Source organism: Lissotriton vulgaris, chromosome 1_1 (genome assembly GCF_964263255.1).
Source record: "Lissotriton vulgaris chromosome 1_1, aLisVul1.2, whole genome shotgun sequence".
In the NCBI taxonomy this organism is placed as follows: domain Eukaryota; kingdom Metazoa; phylum Chordata; class Amphibia; order Caudata; family Salamandridae; genus Lissotriton; species Lissotriton vulgaris.
In genome coordinates, this window is record NC_141685.1 from 221,290,919 (window position 1) to 221,312,116 (window position 21,198).

Genomic DNA, 21,198 nt, shown 5'->3' on the forward strand with positions numbered 1-21,198 from the left:
GTCGTTGAGCTTCTGAAAGTACAGCATCTGCAGGCGTCAGTTCCGAAGGTCGGTGCAGGAGTCGTCGGTCCCCTCAAAGTCACAGGCGTTGCAGATTGAACTCCCTCAGTGGAAGTCAGGAGTGCTGGCGTCGGTAGTCATTGGGTGCTGCGCTGCGATGTGCAGCAGTGCAGCATGCGGTGCCCTCAGGTCGCGGTGCGAGCAGCGGCTCGGTGGCGGCATCAGATGGCGGCGTCAGTGAGACCAGGGTCGCAGTGTGAAGTGAATGGGGTGCTCATTGTGGTGCAGGCAGGTCGTGGTGCAACCAGTGGCGTAGTCGTTGCTGAAGTGCTGTCACCTGGTGAGGAACTGGAATTGATGGTGCCGGCGCTGGTAGGCCAAGGCTGCGGGATGAGGGTGGTGCATTGTGTAACTTTACGAGTGGTGCCCTCGAACCATAGTGCAAGCAGCGGCGTAGATTTCGGCGTGGAGCTGTGGTGTCGGGGATACCAAGGCGTTGTCGTGAAGCGAGGCGGTGGAAGTGCGGTGCCCACAGGTCGCGGTGCGAGCAGCGGCTCGATGGTGGCATCAGCAGGCGTTGTCAGTGAGACCAGAGTCGCGGTGCCATCTGCAATGCCGCCAGGACACGGATTCAGCAGCGACGTTGTCGACATCGTCGGGTTGCTTTTTCTTCAGTTGCAGAGAAAACACACATTTCCCAGTCATGAGGGCAGAAGAGCTTGAAGTCTTTTCTGGTCCTGCGACTTCTTGAACAGAGTGCAAGTAAGAAGTGGGCAAAAGAAGTGTAGCATCATGGTTAGAGTTGGACTGACAAGGCCTCATGATGTTAGTGGTAGACAGTTCAATCTCTAAGTAACATCACTTGAGTAATGGTAACCTGCATTAGTAGTGAACTTCAGTAGTGGCCAGATCAAGGTCCCCCCACGGGAGGGCGGCTCGGCTCGCAAGTGGATGGCTGTCGATCCCTCCAAACTATTGGCTCATTTGTCCCAAACTTATCCCCTGTTACCCAATGACACTGGCACCGACGAGCTCCATGGGCTTGTGGCAGACTGGCTTACCACAGCCAGTGACATCTTTGCCCCCCTCACTAAGTTCCCCCAATCCCGGCACAGCAATTCCCACAAATGGTTTACCCCCCACCTAAAAGCTCTCCACTTGGAACTCCGCCAGCTTGAGCGCAAGTGGAGGAGGGACTACTGCCCTTCAAGCAGAGACGCCTATGTGGCTGCCCGCAATAGGTATAAACTTGCCATCTTGGCTGCCAAAAAAACGTATGCCTCAGGTAAAATCCTATCTGCCCCCTGCCAGTCTAAGGAAATTTTCAAGGTTCTTAATGAATTTACCTCCGACCCCAGGACGCTCCCTACCCAGGCCCCCACACAGGAAGCATGTAATACCCTTAGCACTTTTTTCATCGAAAAAATCGTATTGATTAAGGACACCATCCCTGTTACATCTCCTGGCGCTGGATCTGTCTCCCCCCCTCACAATACTTCCTCTTTCACACAATTTCCTCTTCTAGACTCTACTTCTCTGGCCACTCTTGCTACCCGCATCAAGTCGGGATCTCCAGATGACTGTTGCCCCCCCTCCATACTCCGGGACATCTGCCACTCTCTACCCGACTGCATTCTCCCCCTGCTAAACTCTTCTCTCTCCTCTGGTACGGTGCCGGGCTCCTTCAAGGAGGCTGTGCTGGTGCCCCTCCTGAAGAAGCCAGGGGCTGACCCCGCCGTCCCGGCTAACTACCGTCCTATCTCCCTCTTACCTTTCTTCTCAAAAATCCTGGAAGCTCACGTCACCACCTGTCTCTCACAGTTTATCGAGAGCTCCAACTTTCTCGAGGCCAACCTGGCGGGCTTCAGACCCGGCCACTCTACGGAGACAGTGATCTTGGCCGTGCTGGATGCCCTGAGAGACGGTGTGACAAGGGTGCCCCCCAGGCCCTGGTATTACTAGACCTGTCAGCCGCTTTCGACACGGTGGATCATAACATCCTTCTCCGCCGTGTCGAGCAGGCTGGCATCCAGGGCCTGGCGTTGGCCTGGGTCAGATCCTTCCTGACTGGCAGGTCTCAGACCCTTCGTCTGGGCGCCTTCAGGGCTCCTAGAGAGCACTCGCTCTGCGGGGTCCCCCAGGGTTCTTCCTTGTCCCCTCTTCTTTTCAACCTTTATCTTCGCCCCCTTCTCTTTTCTTTGAGGCAGTGGGACGTTACCGTATTTAATTACGCGGACGACCTGCAACTCATCTTTTCTCTCAACTCCCCCTCTGCTATCCCCAACTTCCAGGCAGTCATGTCCCACATTCTCCAGTGGATGGGCCACAACCAGTTAAAGTTGAACCCCGGTAAGACGGAGCTCCTCCTCCCCGGCAGGAGCGCCACCTTCTGGGGGCCTCAATTCTGGCCGGCGGAACTGGGCCCCTCTCCCACCCCCGTAGCTTCGGTGAAGAGTCTGGGGGTCACTATCGATTCCGCCTTATCCCTAGGGCCGCAGGTGGGGACCGTGGTCTCGTCCTGTATCTACCAACTGCGCAGGATCAGGAAAGTGGCATACCTCCTTACACCTGATGCCCTCCTGCAGGTTATCATGGCCCTCGTCCTCTCCCGCCTAGATTTTTCTAATGCGATCTACCATGGTCTGCCTAAAACATCGATGGCTAGACTGCAAGTGGTCCAAAATCAGGCGGCGAGACTGGCCTTAGGGATTCCGAAGTGGCAATCTGCCAGGCCCCTCCTGGTCAAACTCCACTGGCTCCCTGTCATCTCTAGGGCAGCCTTCAAGATCGGCTGCCTTATCTTTAAGTCATTAGCTGGCCTCTGCCCTGCCTTTGTGAAATCCCTCATCAGACCCTACTGCCCATCCCGCAACTTGAGATCCTCTCACCTCCACTTCTTGACCGTCCCTTCTTACAAGCTCTGCAGATCTGGAGGCCGGAGATTTGCTTACCTGGCCCCCAAGCTCTGGAACTCTTTCCCCCTTTTTCTTAAAACTTCTAACTCTTTGACTCTTTTTCGTAAATCTCTAAAAACTTGGCTTTGCCCCCAATCTGGTTAGTCTCTCTGTCCCCTTCTACTTCCAACCAGTGCCAGGAAACCCATGGTGTCAGTGCGCTTTACAAGCACCCCTTACGATACGATACGATACGGTACGACATGGGAGACAAGTTAGAAGGGGCAAAAAGAGTGTAGTATCTTGGTTAGAATAGGAATGTCAAGGCCTCATGGTAGTAGTAGTCACTTCAATGTCACTTCAGCAACACTTGACAAATGATCAGTACACCATATCTGTTGGCAACAACCATTTGGGTTGGACCTTACATTTACATTTTAACACATACCATGGGTCTTGGATAGATATTGCATTGTTAATGCAATTGCAGACAGCATTGCAACATGTGGCATGTCCTAGGGTTGGATATGTGTGCTCTTATATGCAACAATACACATCCCAGAGTCCACTCCCCCCTCTATTCCTGACAAGCCAACAGTATGCAGGATGGCGAAGACCTTCTCCTCCTAGGGTATTATTTTAATGAAGAACATACAAATGATAGAGGTAAAAAGGTGCAAAATTAAAACATTTCCAGATGGTGGAGAGTGCTAAATGTGAAGTAGAAAAAATGGGTGCCTTATCTAATAAGTGCAGTAAGTGGCTGTTTGGCTGTGCTGCAGTTGTGGAGCAAAGGATGCTGGTGAGGAATGGGGTGTGTTTTATAGTGTGAATTGCAGGCGTATCCACTTGCCAAAGGACATCAGGTGTGTAGTTTTTAATTCTATTCAATGGTCAATGTTTTTTATTGGGAGTCGTGTACCATGGTGGTCAACCACTGTTGGGTAACAGCCATTTGTTGAGACACCACTCTGTAGTCATAATGAGCTCAGCGGGGGGACCTCAGACGTGGCGGCATTGGTGCATGCACCTCTGACATTTTAGACTTCCGTGGTCAGCGTTTCAGACAGTAGAACTCGTAATATGGCAGGTGGTAGAGTGCCGGTGCAGAGGTGACGCATACAAAGCAGATGCAGTTCTCGAGCAAAGGACCGCCAAACTCGTAATATGGCCCTAAATTGAAAGGGCCTTGCCGTTAATAAAAACCATCATGCATATTGGGGACTAAAAATGAATGCTTGTTGTTTAGTACCTCCTCAGGTGTCCTTCCATTATTTCTGAAGAATAATAATAAAGCAGGCCATAAAAGATATTTGGAGTTTTTTCATGCTGAGGAACCAGGGGGAAGTTTTTAATAATAATTGTTATCCCTTGATGAGTAAGGGTTCTATTCTATTTGAAATATGAAGAAACATTTCTCTGTCTTCTTCTTGAAATATTTCTGCAACAACACGACCTCAGACTTTAACTACCAAGCTAACATGATCAGATAGAGCACTATTGGCACTGCTGATAAAAATATGCAACATTACTCTTATCTGTTCAGCTGTGCCTACTATTAAAAATAATTATAAAATGTTAAATGCACATGCATTTATTGATTGACTGCTTTATAATGGAAAGTAGTTTGTTTTGAGGAACTGCACATTTTGCTAGTTAAGGATATGTGTGTACATGCAGATGCAGTGGATTTTCCAATATTGACACTTAGGGGCCCATTAGGATCACGGGCGGATCGCCACCGCCATGCGACCCCGCCCACCACCCACTTCCCCCCCGCCATATTACTCTGGCGGGGGAAATGGGTGGCGGGCCAGCCATATTAAAATGGGTACGGAAAGATGATGCCGCCAGGAAAGGCATGCGGGAATTGACTGCGGGGCCCGTTGTGGGACACCAGGTACTCTGGGGGGTGGGGGGTGCACCCCCCAGCAGTTCCATGCACAATATGGCAGGCACGGTGCGGTGCCTGCCATGTTGTGCATGGAAGTGCACAACATGCCTTCCTGGCATTGTGGCAGGCGCCACTGAGTGCACTGCCCACCACAATGCCAGGAATGCAGGATGCACCACGGGGCTCCCGCCCTTGTGGCTGGCGGTCCCTTTCACCATGAGGATGGCGGGCGGACATCCTAATGATGCCCTTAATTGGGTGTACCAGGAAGCTACGGATTAAAATGGAGATGTCCTAGGCCCTGAGTCTAAAAATATAAATGGATTGGAATCATCAGTTCTGAAAAAATACTCACAAATGAACGCATTAGAGGCCTCTATAAGCCCCTATTGCCACCACACTTTTCAGGACCTTGTGGTGGCAATAGGGGCTTCACCCTATTTACAAGGCAGCGTTAATCCACTTAAAGTGGCTTAACGCTGGCTTCTAAATAAGGTGCCCTTTCACGCTATACTTAGTGTGAAAGGGGAGGGCATTGGGTGTTGTTGTGGGCGTTCCAGCCCAACACCCACTGATTTTGACACTGCCTCATATTTGCAAGGGTGGCGTAAATATGGGGCAACGCCTAAATTAAAACTAGGGAATACCTGGTCTTAACATGGTGAAACAAGGAGAGAGTTTTAATTTCTCTTCGCTTTTTCTGTTTACATGTGTGCAGTGTTGTGCAGCACACATAGAAACAGCAAAAGGCCAATGATTGTTTATGTGCAGTTAGGTGTCCCTTCCTGCACATAAACAATCATTTAAAAAAATGATGTTTTGCAACTTGTATGTTTGCTGCCTTGAGCAGCACACATAGAACTTACGAACCTCCATTTAAAGATTGTTTATGTGCAGGAAGGAACACCTTCCTGCACATAAACAATCTTCCCTTGCAACGCAGACACCATTGCACTATGGTGCAAGTGTGCGTTTGTTGGCGCTAGGCAGCTACATTTAGTGCCAGGTAGGGGAAAATGCTGAGCCATATTCTTGTAAATATGGTGCCGCCCTGCATTTCTAAGGTGATGCAGTGTGTCATTAGCCTTCTTGGCTCGCAGACACGCCTTGCCACTTTACTAGTAATATGCCCCTACATGTTTACTTGTTTTACCTCCCTCATAATTTGTATGACTGGAGATTGCTTTAGTAGATCCAAAAATATCACTTTATATGCATTTGTCTTCTTCCATTTCTTTCACCCCTATCGAATGTATGACGTTACAACTCATACATTTACAATGCATGCCTTTACAACACAGCTTTTATATTGCAACATCCTTTACAACACATACATTTACATTGCATGCCACTACAACAAATTTTCTAAAACTACATTTACAACACATTCCATTACATCACATTATACCTTTACACTGTATACCATTACATTGCATTTAAGGTAAGAGTTGGATAGTGTAGGGGTAAAATTTATAATTTTTACTCCAGAGGGTGCAACAGTAGGGTAAGTGTTGGATAATGTAGGGGTAAAAATTACTATTCTATCTCCATGGGGTGAAAAAGAAGGGTATGTTTTTGATAGTGTACGGGTAAAAATTACTATTCTAACTCCAGGGGGTGCAACAGTAGGATAAGTGTTGGATAGTGTAGGGGTACTATGCGTTGTAATGGTATGCATTGTAATCATCAGTGCCGTAACGAAACTTAGGGGGCCCCCTTGCAAAGCACAGTGAGGGCCCCCCACCCCAAGTGGCCTGGCCCACCGCCCCCCATTTTGCACCACCGACAAAAATAAGCAGTCACCTAAAACTGTATTTTCAGCACTTATCTGTGTATACTTCGAACAGCACGTATAAATCAAATGCACTTTAATTGTGTTCTAGGTCTGCCTGAATGATGAGATCCATGACTGATAATTAAAGGGAAGAAAGACAGAAAAGTGAAATGAATACATACTTTTTTATTTATAACCCTATTTATTACCAAGACAAGGTCTTTCCAGGCTCTTTAAACACATTGCTGGCATTTTTCTTTCGGCAACCCTACTTTATATTCCTTTTCATGAAATGCATTTTTCACACTACAGGAGTAAATGTAAATGTAAATTTCAAATGCAAGGAATAGGTAGAGTGGGGGTCCAGGGAGTACTGGAACCAGAAAAAAACTAGGCCTCAGTAACCAGTTTACAAAGGTATGTTGACTGTGCATCTCAGATAGATCGAACAATTGCCCAATCTTTTATCCTTTAGAAAGGCACTGAAGACCTGGCTCTTTACCCAATAAATCACCTACCCACACACACCAGTTTTAATCCATTAGTGCCAGGACACCTCCGGGTAACAGAGCGCTCTAGAAACGTAAAAAATAAATAAATAAATAAATAAATCTGGCTGTTGTGAGGCACTGTAGCACCCAACAACACTTTTCAATAATGTACATCACACGCCGACATGTAATAGTGCTCACTAAGTAGAGCTTATATAGCATGTAGCTCAGAAATACCATATAGCTGGATGGCACGCAGCTCCCAAGAAGCATTGGAAGCAGTTTAAAACACACGCAAGCATCAAACAGAGCGCACTGGACAGATCTTGCATACACCCCACATAGCGCAGAAATACTGTACAGCTGGCTGCATTGTGGCCCTGAAGAGCACTTTTCAATAGCATGGAACACACACAAACTTCAAACACAACACATTAAATAGAACATTTTGCTTACATCTAACTAAGCAGAGACATGGCATTTGGGCAGTGGGCCATATTTTACATGGAATGCATTATATAAACCTAAATAACGTAACATAACATGTAATTGCTGCCCCTATAGTTGTGTAGCTCTATCTATGACTTGGTCATCAATTCAGAGACCTCTTACCTCTGTCTCTTCCAGACACGGAGAATATTGTTATTAAGTTAGATACTGATAGTGGGGCGCTAATACCGGTCTTATTATACCATTCTCCGCAGTATATGGCCACTTTTCCTTCTCTTTTAGCAGAACAATTAGCCTTATGTGTTGTCAACTACTCCAAAATTCTTTTAATTGGGGACTTGAATTACTGGTTTGACAATGTAACATTAGACCCCCAAGCAGCAGAACTTAAGGACCTATTATTGGATATAAATTTAAAACAGCATATACCTCCGCCCTCTATACATCCTTGCAGTTGGTCAGACCATTTTTTTATACATTTTTCATTCACTATTAATGGGACTGTCAAATCTAGGCCACAAGCGGGCAGAGAAGTTCGGAAGTGGAAGTCTCTGGACTTTCCCACATTCCTAAATACTCTGGCTACTACCTTTCCCCCTCAATATGAGGATATAGAATCCAGTGAAAAGGCACTTTCACAATGGCTGTGCCAAGCTGTAAATCTCTATGCTCCCCTGGTAAGCTTTCCCAGATCGCGAGGGAAGGATAACTATAAATGGTTCACTCCAGAATTGAAGAAATTAAAACTTAAGATCAGACAAAAAGAAAGGAAATGGAGAGCAAACTATTTATCACAGGATAAAGAGATTTATTGCTCTGCTAGGAAAACATATCAAAAAATTCTTTTGCAATACAAGACTGACTACTTTTCCGCAAAGATCATGAACTCCTTGAATAAATCAAAGGAGATATTTGAAATTGTAAATGATCTTTGCAATGATGACAGGACAGCCCCCCTATAATCCCTACCCAAAAATTATGTGACTCTCTGAATTACTTTTTTAGGGAAACAATCATCACCATCAAACAGAACATAATCAGTTCCCCTACTTCAACTCCACTAAATGATATATTTTGTAACTCTTGCACACTGGATAGCTTCTCTCCCATTGTGCCCAACACTTTTTCTTAACTCCTTGTACGTGTTAAATCCGGATCGCCTGACGATATTTCCCCCCTCCCACATTTTTAAAGAAATAGGACTTGCTCTCCCTCAAAGTATTCTCCCTTTATTAAATAAATCACTTGCGCAGGGTAAGGTACCTAGCAGATTTTAGCATGCCCTGCTGATTCCTTTAACAAAAAAATCTGGCACTGACCCATATGACCTTACGATTACAGGCCGATCTCCCTCTTACCCTACCTATCAAAAATTCTGGAAGCCCATGTTTCTAACTGTCTCTCGAATTTTATTGAATTAACTGAATATTTAGAACCGAATCAGGCAGGCTTTCGCCCATGCCACTCTACTGAGACAGTGATACTTGCGGTCCAGAATACCCTGAGATCTAACGCAGATAGAGACGCTCATCAGGCATTGGTGCTCCTTGATTTGTCGGCTGCGTTCAACACGGTTCACTATTCTATTCTTGTCAACCGTGTCAAGCAGGCCAGCCTCAGGGGCCCTGCTTTGAGTAGGCTGAAGTTCTTCATCTCTGAACGTACTCAGTCTGTTAGATTGGGGACATTTACAGCTCCAAAAACTGCCTCTACCTGTGGTGTCCCCCAGGGATCTTCCCTGTCTCCATTGCTTTTTAATTTATACTTACGCCCTTTATTGTATTCTCTGAAAAACCATAAAGTTAAAATTTTTAACTATGCAGACGACTTACAACTTGTTTTCTCACTGGACTCCCCTGATGCTGGGGTGGAATTTCAGGAAACTATGTCCCATATCCAGAGATGGATGAATCTGAATCACCTCAAACTTAACCCGGGCAAGACAGACTTATCCTGCCCGGGAAAGTGAAATCAGTTGGGGTCCCCACTTCTGGCCATCAGACATGGGAATTCCACCCACTAAATCCCACACAGTTAAGAGCCTAGGGGTGACCCTCAGTGGGGATCTTTCGCTAAAAATCCATATAGGGATGGTAGTCTCATCCAGTTTCTTTCAACTGAGAAAGATAAAGAAAATGTCCCATCTCTTGACTTATTCTGCTCTGATTCAGGTAACTATTGCGCTAGTACTATCTCGGCTTGATTTTTCAAATAGCCTGAATCTTGGTCTTCCAGTAGGTCAGTTGAAGAGATTACAATATGTCCAGAACCAGGCAGCCAGGCTCATTTGTAAGCAACCTAAATGGCAATCCATCAGACCAGGACTAGAAAAACTTCACTGGCTGCCAGTAGCTCAGAGAGTTGCATTTAAAGCCGGCTGTATCATTTTTAAAGCTCTGTAGGGTAAGGGTCCCAAATTCATAGGGAATTTGGTCGGCAAATATATCCCTTCGCGGAATCTTCGCTCGGCCCATCAAGAATTGTTAATGGTTCCTCTATACAAGAGAAAACGTCAGGGCGGCAGTAGCTTTCACTTTCTTGCCGCCTCCCTATGGAACTCCTTACCAATGTCACTAAGACAGAGCAACGATCTTCTTTCCTTCAGACAGGCCTTCAAAACCTGGCTTTTTAGACAGGCTTATTTTTAATATAAATTGATGTGAAATATACCTTTGTCCAATGTACCCAAGTGTTATGCTGTGTTCTCAAAATAAGCGCCATGAAGCCTACGGGCGTACGTGCGCTGTACAAATAAAAATTTAACATAACATAACATAACATCAGAATGTGCTACAACAAAGACAATGATTGGGGAAGGGGTTTCCTTTGGCCTTTTTTGTAGGATGGTTTAGAAAAGCAGATGACGGATAGTGGATCATCCGGACCGGCTTCGTCTTCCTGTTGAGTCCCCACTGGTAATCGCCGCCCGACCCTTGGGTTGTGGGCTAAATGGCTGTGTAATGGACCATCCTGCTGAGGGACGATGGGATGTATCCTACTAATTTTGATTGAACTTATAATGCTGGTCCGCTTTGTAAAAATTTACTGATTCCTGCAATAAAAATATATTAAAAAAAAAAAAAAACAAAGACAATGATGCTGGGCTGGTAAACAGGAGAGAGGGCCAACCCATCGTCACTATTGAGAGGCTCAGAAGTGCATCATTTAATTTCTGAGGCAGCCTGCCTGGCTGCAGTACTGATATGAGGCAAATGGTGCACCCATGCTGCAGCTGCGACGTACAACTACTGCGCTGATTGCCCAAACTCTACGCCACTCTACTCTATGCCACTGCACTTTTGGGTAGAGGTGCATCATTGAGTGAGGTGCCCCAGTACTGGGCTAGAAGTGCCAGCTGCAGATCAGAAATGATTGGGCCCACATGCAACTCTGAGTGGATCTCTGTACAGGATTTGCAGAAGGGGAGGTTCCTACATGCCAGACACATGCGGGAAGTGGCCAACTAGAGGCTGAACACAGGGGACATCCCCAGAGTGCAAGTGCCACGACCCACCCTAAACATATACCAGAGTGCACTGAAAAGCTGAGACTCCCCCACCATACCCTGGGTGATTGCCCTCTGCTGGCCCCATGTTTGGGTCAGGGATCAGTCACACTAGGGCTCTTTCACAACAAAAGACCCAAGGAATTGCTGGAAATTAGCCCAAACTAACAAAGACGTCCTTGGAAGTCTTCCTGCTCAGTCAGAGGCTGTGCACATATTTCACAGCATCCATTTACAGGCCTCAAAGCAGGCTGAGCAAACAACTGGCAGGCTACATTTACCGCCTTGGAGGAGGCTGTGCACACATCTGACTACATCCTTTTACAAGCCTCAAAGTAGGCTGCATAAACACCTGGCAGGATCCATTTACTCCCTTAGAGGAGGCTGCGCACACATCTGGCAGCATTCATGTGAAGGCCTTAAAGGAAGCTGCCTATGCAGCGGGTAGGGCCTATTAGGAACTCAGAGGAGGCTGTGCACACAGCCGTCAGCATCCATTTACTGGTCTCAGATGAGGCTGACTACAGCTAGCAGGATCAATTTACATGCTTCAGACGAGACTGTGCACAGCTAGCTGGCAGGACCCACTATGACCTCTGAACAGCCGGTATACACAGCTGGCAGGATCAATTTACATGCTTCAGACGAGACTGTGCACAGCTAGCTGGCAGGACCCACTATGACCTCCGAACAGCCGGTATACACAGCTGGCAGGATCAATTTACATGCTTCAGACGAGACTGCACAGCTAGCTGGCAGGACCCACTATGACCTCTGAACAGCCGGTGTACACAGCTGGCAGTATCCATTTACATGCCTCAGAGTAGACTGTGCACAGCTAGCTGGCAGGACCCACTATGACCTCTGAACAGCCGGTGTACACAGCTGGCAGGATCCATTTGCAGCCCTCAGAGGACACTATGTACAGCTGGCAAGGCCTAATAAGAACTTAGAGGAGGCTGTGAACACATCTAGCAGGGACCACTCCAGGCCTCAGAGGAGGCTGTGAGCAGAGCATTGCAGAATCCAAGTTTATGCCTCAGTGGAGGCTCTGCACAGCTGGTTGGACTTCTTTACAGGCTACAGGGGATGTGCCTTTTTGGCACCTGTATAAGTGACCATAAACAACACATTGTCTGCTGTAGGTATTTAGCATTAGGTGTGGTTAAGATTTTGAAACAGATCAAAAAGTGTAGTGTAGTTCCTATTTTCCTAGGCCCTGCGCATTGGAATAACATAAACAGCAGTTTTGACGTAGAAGTGCGGTCTTCCAGGTCTCTACTGACTATGCTAAACTTAATTGGGTTTGTTACCAGTTAGCTCAGATGTCACTGGAAACTTTCTTGACTGAATAGGAAGTGATCAGCTTCCCTGGTACAGACAAGGGATTCAGTTTTCCAACAACCGCATAAACATGACAACTTTGCTCCTTAGAATAAGAGTCAATCTCTAGAGTCGTGTGAAACAATAGACAGTTATTTTACTCAGTCAGTTGTGCAGATTACTGTCACCAAGATGCAGAGAATAGAGAGACGGGCGTTTTCAATAAAAAGGTATTATTTATTGAACAGTCTTTCTTCTCGTGCAAGAGAAATGAATTGCCACAATTGCAAGACTAGTTATTATAAAACGTGCGTACAGTAAAATGAGGATTGCGAAATAATACTGTAAAAGCATTGATATGGTTTCTTAGCCATACAATGGTTAAAATGAATAAAATATATGCATTCATATATACATTTAACTCAACTGGTGCTTCTAACTACACCTACCCCAGTGTACCTGACCTAAGCCTAATACTTGGGAGGGAGTAAGTAAGTAGCAGTTTTAGTTAAGTTGGTTTTGCCAAGGTTTTCTTCAAGAATTCTCTCTAAGGGTTTAGTCAACACCATACCTCTGGAATAGAATGTTGGAGGTCTTGTATCTCCTTCCAGGACTCGATATCCCAGTCACTCGCAAGAGTAGGCTGGAAACGCCGGAGCAAGATTTTCTCGGCAAGAGAAAAGACAGCGTCTCTCTCAGCGCGTCAAGGAGGAGGAGGGGCAGCGTCCGTGGGCAGCTTGCATATGCTGGGCTCTGCAAGGGACAGCTGTTCTGCTCCTGTATTCACCACACTATCGCTATCATCGATATCGTTGAGGCAGCGTTTGCTTAAGGCAACGTTGGTAATATTTATACCTGAAAGGTGCCTAGTTTGACGTAAGTTTTTGGACATAAGACGTCAATAAAGATGTCACTAGGAAGTGATCGTCTCTCAGTGCTCATTAGAGTTCTATTACTAATCAAAGCATAGCAAGCGGGGTTTTCCCAGGTTGCTGAGTTTTATCTTGTTGAAGAACTCGGAGTGTAATCTAGGAATCTTAGATAGTGGCTTCTGCTGTGTTATTTGCTCTAATGAGCTGCAGAGGAAGAGATTCTGAAATGTGGCTCTGATCGTGTTAGGCCAGAGACGAGTTTCTGAAATATCACTCTTGATCGTTCATGCCATTATAGGGATATAAATGGATTATAGCCGTATAGGGGCATAAGGTCACAGTATTGATCGGGGTCCTAAATTAGAACGCGACAAAAGGGTCCATTCACAAACTGCATTTTGTAGTACATAAAGTAGTACTAGGTTGTACTTCTCATGTACTATAAAATGCTATTCACAAACCTACAAGCAGGGCCCTCCATACCTCCTATCTTTTCTATGTCGAGCTTTCTGTAAATGTGTCAGAGGTCTCCACGCACATAGACCTTCTATTTATCAGGAAATGTCAGAGGGAGTATTGAAAGCTGCTGGGAAATGAGCAATAGTTACTACTAAATAGGAAGTGTTCAAGGAGCAGTAGAGAGAAGTTGGGGGTGGGGTCTTCTAACACAAACACACCCATTGCTATTCACAAACGACACTTTTAAAGTTACTTCAACTCAAAAGGTCACAAATCACTAGTAAATGCACTCCAGCACAGTCTTGTAGTGAGTATAGCACCACACATGGTCACTCACTGGTACAGACTCCCACTCCCAAGGAAAGTAATGGATGAGGGACTTAACACCTCATAGGGAACCATATTACATAAATTACATTATTTTGACTTTTAAATTAAATATACATAAACCTAGTTTGGTGTAAAAGTTATATTAAATTAAACATAAAATATTTTATAATTTTTAAAATGAATAATTAACCAACTTTAAAAAGTAATTCTATTAAACTTGTAAGCTTTTAATACAAAATGTCTAATGATTTTAAATGAATACAAAAAAGCATAACTTTTGATCAAATTGAGTAATTAATCATTAAATAATAAAATGCTAGCTGTAGCTGTGTTATGTTAGAGGCTGCAAATAGGCTGAGGCTAACTTTGAAACTGTCCCAAAAAACTATTGCAAGGTGTTATCACAGAAGTGTGTGCCGTATGTGCCATGCCTAGAGGTGGATCCGAGAATTAGTGGAGGGGAGGTGGACGGGACCTCAAAATGGTGTAGCGATTGGTGGAGCATTAGCTTCGGTACGAACTTCATAATAAGGTAGAGATTTGTTATGAGGTTGGATGTTGTAGATAGAAATGTCAATCTCCTGGGTTGACTTTTAAAACTGACAGTAACAATTGAATTCAGAAAAGATTCATCTGTTAAACACTGCATGGATGGTCGGGCTAGGACGGTCTTGTGTCCCAGCCCATGCTGATGGCAGGGGAGGAAATGGGTTCCTCAGAAGACATGGAGGTTGAAAATTATGCTGTGAGAGACAATCAACTTTTTAAACTTGAGAATGTGTAGGCGACAGACTGTCTCACCTGACGCCTGGCCTGCAGCTTTAGTGGCAGGCACGAGCGGGCAGCAGAAGACCGGGAAAGGTTAGCATTGGCAATAATTAAATTAAGGCCGCACCAGTCCGTCCTGGGCCGCACGGTTCTTCTCAGGCGCCTCGCCTCACGCGCACTTTAAATTGCGCAAAGTGGCATCGCATGAGAATGACCAGCCCACCCATAGTATGCTCCACCCTGAGGGTGAAGGCCGTGCACCATTTAATTTATTATGAGGCGGCGCGCTTGCAACTACGGCAAGCGGTATTATAAGTTACATGACTCCCATCATCTGAGAAGGTTTGGATGTGTGGAGTGCTAAGTGGTTGCTGGCTGTGCCGCGGCTGCGGAGGGGGCCCCTGGAGCACGGGGCTGCAGGGGCCTGTTTTACGCCCCTGGGGGCAGTGGAAAAATAGAGCAGTGCAGATTGTTAGGGATACTCAAAGCACAATATGATGTAAAGTAAACGCATTTTTAATAACTGCAAAACAAAGAGGATAGAGGGAGTATGCGTGTATGTTTTTGTCTGTATGCCATAGTAAAAAATCCCAGGTGAAATTCGACAGACACCTCTCCAAACCCAACTGAAAGTACCTGTACCCAAAAATGTAATATAGAATACATGTATTGGGGGATTAACACCCCCCCACCCCAAAACTGCACCCTGGTGGGTTATGCGTGCGTCTGTAGAAAACACTGGGTTGTAACATTTAAGAGGCTTGTTTTATTCAAACTCTTACAGGACCAACTCGGCTCTTTAACCTTCTAAGTGGATGTGAAGGGTAACAATGTCACCTAATATTGAAGCAACAGGACACGGTTTGCGTGATATGCTGCATAATCATTCAATATTTCCATTAATAGTGACAATGGACAGTCCTTACTTGATGTCAAAAGCCACAATGCCCTGAGCTCCACAAACTCCCTTCTCTCAGTTTACGATCGACCGCGAACGCAGCTCCGGCAGCGCCAAGAGGTATCTTCCTTCTGCGGGCTGCTTCTTGGTTGCGCGCTTTCTGCTACAAAGTTTGCAAATACCGGGGCTTTAAGCGGAGGGAGGGTGAGGGTCAGGCGGGCAGCGCCAGTCATGACATGCTGATGGGACAGGCCGGCCTGGGGAGAAAGAGGTGAGGCGTGACTCCTGGAGCGTAGGTACGCCAGGGGTGCCTGGAGCGGGAGAGGGAAGTGGCAGTCACGGGTTAGCAGCAGAACATCACCAGACTTCGATCCGGAAGAGCCCAACCGTAGTATGCTCCAACCTAAGGGTGAAAGCCGTGCACCATTTCATTCATGATGAGGCGGCTGCGCTTGCAACTATGGCGAGGGTAACTTAAGTTACGTAACTCCCAGCATCCGAGAAGGTTCGGATATGTTCGCTTTCGTACGAAGCCCTTTGTCTGCCTGTCTTTCTGCTTTCAGAACTGGAAACCCATAAGGTTTCTGTAACGACCGGATTTTTGGACCAGATAGAATCAGCTCACAAAAACCACCAATCCAGCCGAAACGTAACCATCTCCCTCCTCAGGACCCATTTATCCAGGCACCTGGGTACCTACCTGAGGATGGGGAATTAGCAATATACAAGCTCATATCATCAAAAACACCACTAAATCAATAGGATTACTAGGAATACTCACTGATTACTAAGGACTTCCATGCTCTACACCACACTTATACCTTATAGTCTCGCGGCAACTCAGACCCAGACTATGCTACCCTCCTACTCATAGTGAAGGGGGCAGTTCTGATAACTTACCATTACACACTGACCACAATCAGTGCTCGCGCAAGCCACAGTCCTGTGGGTATACGCACTGTGTCCTCCCAGTGCTCTCATTATTTCATACATACACAAGCCACAATCCGGTGGGTATACACATTGACCACAATCAATGCTCTCATTAACGCCACTTTCCCTAGCGGCGATCTCATTACACACTGACCACACTCAGTGCTCACTCAAGCCACAATCCTGTGGGTATACACATTGACCACAATCAATGCTCTCATTAACGCCGCTACACAACGATGATCACTATCCTATGAATACCTTCAGCTCTCTCTCTCTCTCTGTTGGGAAGTATCTCTATATATATCTAATATCTACTGGGGATGTCTCATAATCAATTGTTATATTTTATGTGGTACACAAGAATGGCCAAATCACAATATGCAAAGGTTATTATCAAATACAAGTGCTCCTCTATTCCCTTGCTCAGTTACCATTTACCTGGACGGGAGATGCATCCGTTCACATAACAGCATCTGACTAGAAGAAAGGTTAACCTTATTATAAATAATAACAGTTACACAATGGTTCACTAAGAACTGGGGTTCCTTTAATATTACAACATCACAATAACTAGCAATCTAGGCATAGCCTGAAAAGTAAAGGGGAATAGACACATACACAGATCTGCGGGGTCTCTTTATTATAATGGAAAGCTTTATTACTAACACATAAAAAGGGAAATGGATTATAACAGACTGCACACCACTGAAAGAAAAAGGATTAATCAGTGTAGGGAATCTAGCCTAGGAGATAAAAGACAAGATTAATGTATATGGGCACTAATATAACAGGACAGATATCACCTGATTGGTATGAAGTCTTGTTCTAGCTGTCATCTGGGTTCCTCTCTCGTCTGTGCCTTGGCTCATCTCAGCTGCACTCTTGGACACACATCTGCGCTGATCACTCTGCACTGGATTCTTCTCCCCCACAAACTGTTTCACCTTCCAACTTCAGTCTAATGATACAGTTTCTGCTTCTCTGATAACCGTTCGCTCCACTAGCTTCTTCACTCTGTCTGATTGCTCCAGCTCCAATGTCCAACTCACTCCAGCTGCTCCCACAGACCAATCCACGATATAACTTCACTCTCTTCCAAAAGGCATCACTCCAGACTCCAGCTGTTAACTGCCTGCTCCAGCTGATCACAACTCCTTCTGATAAGTAACTGCTTCTGACTGCTTTATTCAGCTCCAAACACCATCTGCCTTCTCTCTCCAGCTCCAAACACCATCTGCACTCTACCATTCCAAAACACCAACTGAACTGAACTATTCCAAAGACCAACTGACACTCCGCCTCTTCTGCACTTCGCTAATATGGAATGCTCTCCCCTCATGGAAATTTCCAACAGAAACTACCTTCCACCGAATTCCTGTGCCAGCTCCAAGGCTCGCCGCGCAAACGCAGTGGCCATCTGCATGTTACGTCTGGGCCCAAGAGACAAACACATTCTTTCGATAAGATCCAGTCTCCGCTGGTTTTCCCCTAGCACACAACAGGATTAACTATAAACATCACCTTTACCCTGCAAGCTTCTCAATCAGCAGAGGCAGAGAGCAAAATGGAGTCTCTCTGGTTCTGGGCCTTGTAGGCCCGAAAAGGATGAAATAGACACTTAACTCTATCAGAGTACATACACAAACCATATCAATAGGTAATACAAAGTCAGAACTACAGGATCCACCCTCTACTATAGGTAGAATGATGAAAGGACACATAATTATATCAAAGCCAATAGGCAATAGATGGATTAGAGTCAGGAATAATGGATCTATCATCATATAAAGCAGCTATCCTCTAGTTTATGCTTCTAGGTCTGAAAAGAGGGCTAAAAGGACCAAAACAAGCTAAGAATAGGGATCTAGGATGGTAGCAAGCTCAAAGTCACCATCACTCAGAAATAGAGCCAAAAACCAGGTCAGCACAGTTTCCCACTACCATCTTACTTCAAGTATTGGCTTCCAATTTGAATTTGTCATGGGACGTAGTCACTGCTTGCCAAATTTCGTGCATGGAAGAAGTATATGTGCAATAAAGTTAAATGACATCCCATGCTTTTCTATTCCTTGCAAAACACTTGTATGGCCTGTATGAGTGAAACCTGGCACAATTTAAGCATGGGTCTGGTCACTTAGTGTGGCACTTTTACTTTGGTGCCTCAGCCTAATGTCTGTCCCAGTCTGACTCTGGTCGAAATGGACAGAGAATCACTGGCAGTGTGATCTCTCGTCACTGGGAAGAGTGAATTAGTGTTATTTTTTATGTTTATTTATTTTATGCGTTTTTATATAGCGCCGACTTTACCCGAAGGTGTCAAAGCGCTTCACATTAGGAACAGTAATAATACATGAGAACAAATTACACAAAAGCAAACGTTAAGTTATATGAGGCAAAAGTGACAATTGTGAGCAAACAAAATACAAGAGGTAGCAAACGGTGCACAGGAGGAAAAAGTGGCATGTGTGCAAGTTACAAAAGCGTACAAAGTACAAGTAGAGGTATAATACTGCAATAAATGGCAGACACTCAAGCACAAGAACAAACATTACTTAAGCAATGGTGGCACTTGTGCAAGTGTCAAAAGCAAACAAAATATAAGAGGCAGCAACCAGTATGTTACAGGAGAAAAGTGACCTGTGCATGTTACAAAAGAGTAGCAAACACAGGTAGAAGGATAATACTGCAATAAATGGCAGACACTCAAACCGCAGGAACACACTGGTTTCTGCAACAACAACACGGTTGAGACACTCAGTTTTGCATCAAGGGCGCTGTCGCAAACTGAGCAGAAGTTTAGCGTAATTGAGAAAGAGATGCTGGCTGTTGTGTGGGCAATGGGAAAGTTCCGGCAGTTCCTGTGGGACACGAGGTTTCGCCTACAAACTGACAACAAGCCCTTAGTCAAGGTACTGACCTCAAGTGGGCATGCCACGGCCACCCCGCGGATTGCCAAGATGACTCTCAAATTATTGGAGTACACGTACGATGTGGAGTACATCCCGGGGACACGCAACAAGGTGGCGGACTATCTCAGCAGAGCCTCAGCCATGGAAGATGCACCCACACCTGCTGAGGAGAGTGAAGAAATGGTTGCAGTAATGGAAGACATGGAGAAAGCGATCAGCATGCAGGAATGGGCACATGCATACAGGCGAGATTAGACCTTGGAGGAGATCAAGAGGTACCTAGTCGATGGGTGGCCAGAAAAGAAGAGGCTGAAGGAGGCAACCAGGAAAATGTATGAAGTGAGAGAGGAGTTATCCATGAGTGACTCGGGAACATTTCTGTATCGTGGAGATAAGGTTGTACCCCCAGAAGAGCTCGTCCCTACATTACTGAACCTGCTGCACGAAGGTCACCTGGGCATTGTAAAGACCAAGTCGAGGGTGAAGCAGATGTACTGGTGGCCAGAAATGGATAAAATGATTGAAAGACACGTTAGAGACTGCAACCAATGCCAGGAGTCAGACAAGGTACTCAAAAAAAAAAAAATTCAAAAAAAAGTGCTTTATTCGAGTATTACTCATAAAAGCAAGACAAACATACATACAATTAAAAAAGCAATTAAATTTACATAATCAATCAAACAAGCACATACATATTTTGACAATTTTAAAACAATGACACATCATATGTACAGGTGCAGAAATCATTACCGTCGACAAATAGAGACCAGAGGGGAATGATCATAATAACAATGTAAATATCCCCAGGAAGTCATACATTAAAAAAGAATTCATTGCATTAAAAAATCAATATTAAGCCAATGACAGATTACATAAACTGAGAATAGACGAGTGTCTAGCAGTCTCTGGTCAGTTAAAAAATTTACAGAGAATAAACATTAGTTTAGCAGTCTCTGGCTATTTACCAAGCAGTTACAGAGAATAGACAAATGTCTAGCAATCTCTGGGCGACTTGATGGCAGTATTTAACTTGCCAGCAGTCTCATCCTTAAAACCCACGCCCATCCCAGGTACTTTGCAATTGCAATATTGATCCATTCTTCAGTAGTAGATTTTACTATACGCAGTGCCACCATACTACTTTTTGTACCTAAATTCCTACACATAGGAGCCAACCAGGCTTGCCTTGGGGCAGAATATACTGGGCAACAAAACAGAAAATGACCTAGGGTTTCTTTTCCTACCCCACAGGCTGGACATAGTACTGCCCCCCTGATTTCCATTTAGCTGTTAAGTTACAGAGGGGGAGCGAACCTACCCTCATTTGAAATAACAATTTCCTGTCCAGGGGGTTCAATATGTAGTCCCAATACTTTTCATAAATGGGGAACATTTTAGTTTCTAAGTAGCCAGTGGTCATAGTCCCACTGTTGGTGTTAAGTAAGCTACTATTAGCTACGTGTTCCCAAAATATGTCTTTTAACGCAGTCTTAGAGGGAAATAAAGCCCCAGCAGGATCTGTCCATAAGGCATGAAGTCCTAAATTGAACAGTACAGTCTTTAATGTTTTAAACCACCTGATTTTATTGTAATGATCAGCTTTAATGACATCAGAGAACCCCTCCGCATAATGAGAGAGTTCTGGTGTGGTCCAAAGTCTGCGCCAGAATAATATCGGGCGCAGTTTGGCCTTTT

The 21,198-nt window shown here is 45.2% G+C and overlaps 1 long non-coding RNA gene across 1 annotated transcript in view; it reads right to left on the reverse strand.

Annotated features, from left to right (window-relative positions):
- Positions 1–624: 624 nt before the first annotated feature.
- LOC147740935 (uncharacterized) overlaps positions 625–21,198 on the reverse strand; it is a 123,521-nt gene continuing 102,947 nt past the window's right edge. Inside the window, exon 3 of the long non-coding RNA XR_015299438.1 lies at positions 625–743. This is a non-coding gene — a long non-coding RNA (uncharacterized LOC147740935). The remainder of the gene's footprint in view (positions 744–21,198) is intronic.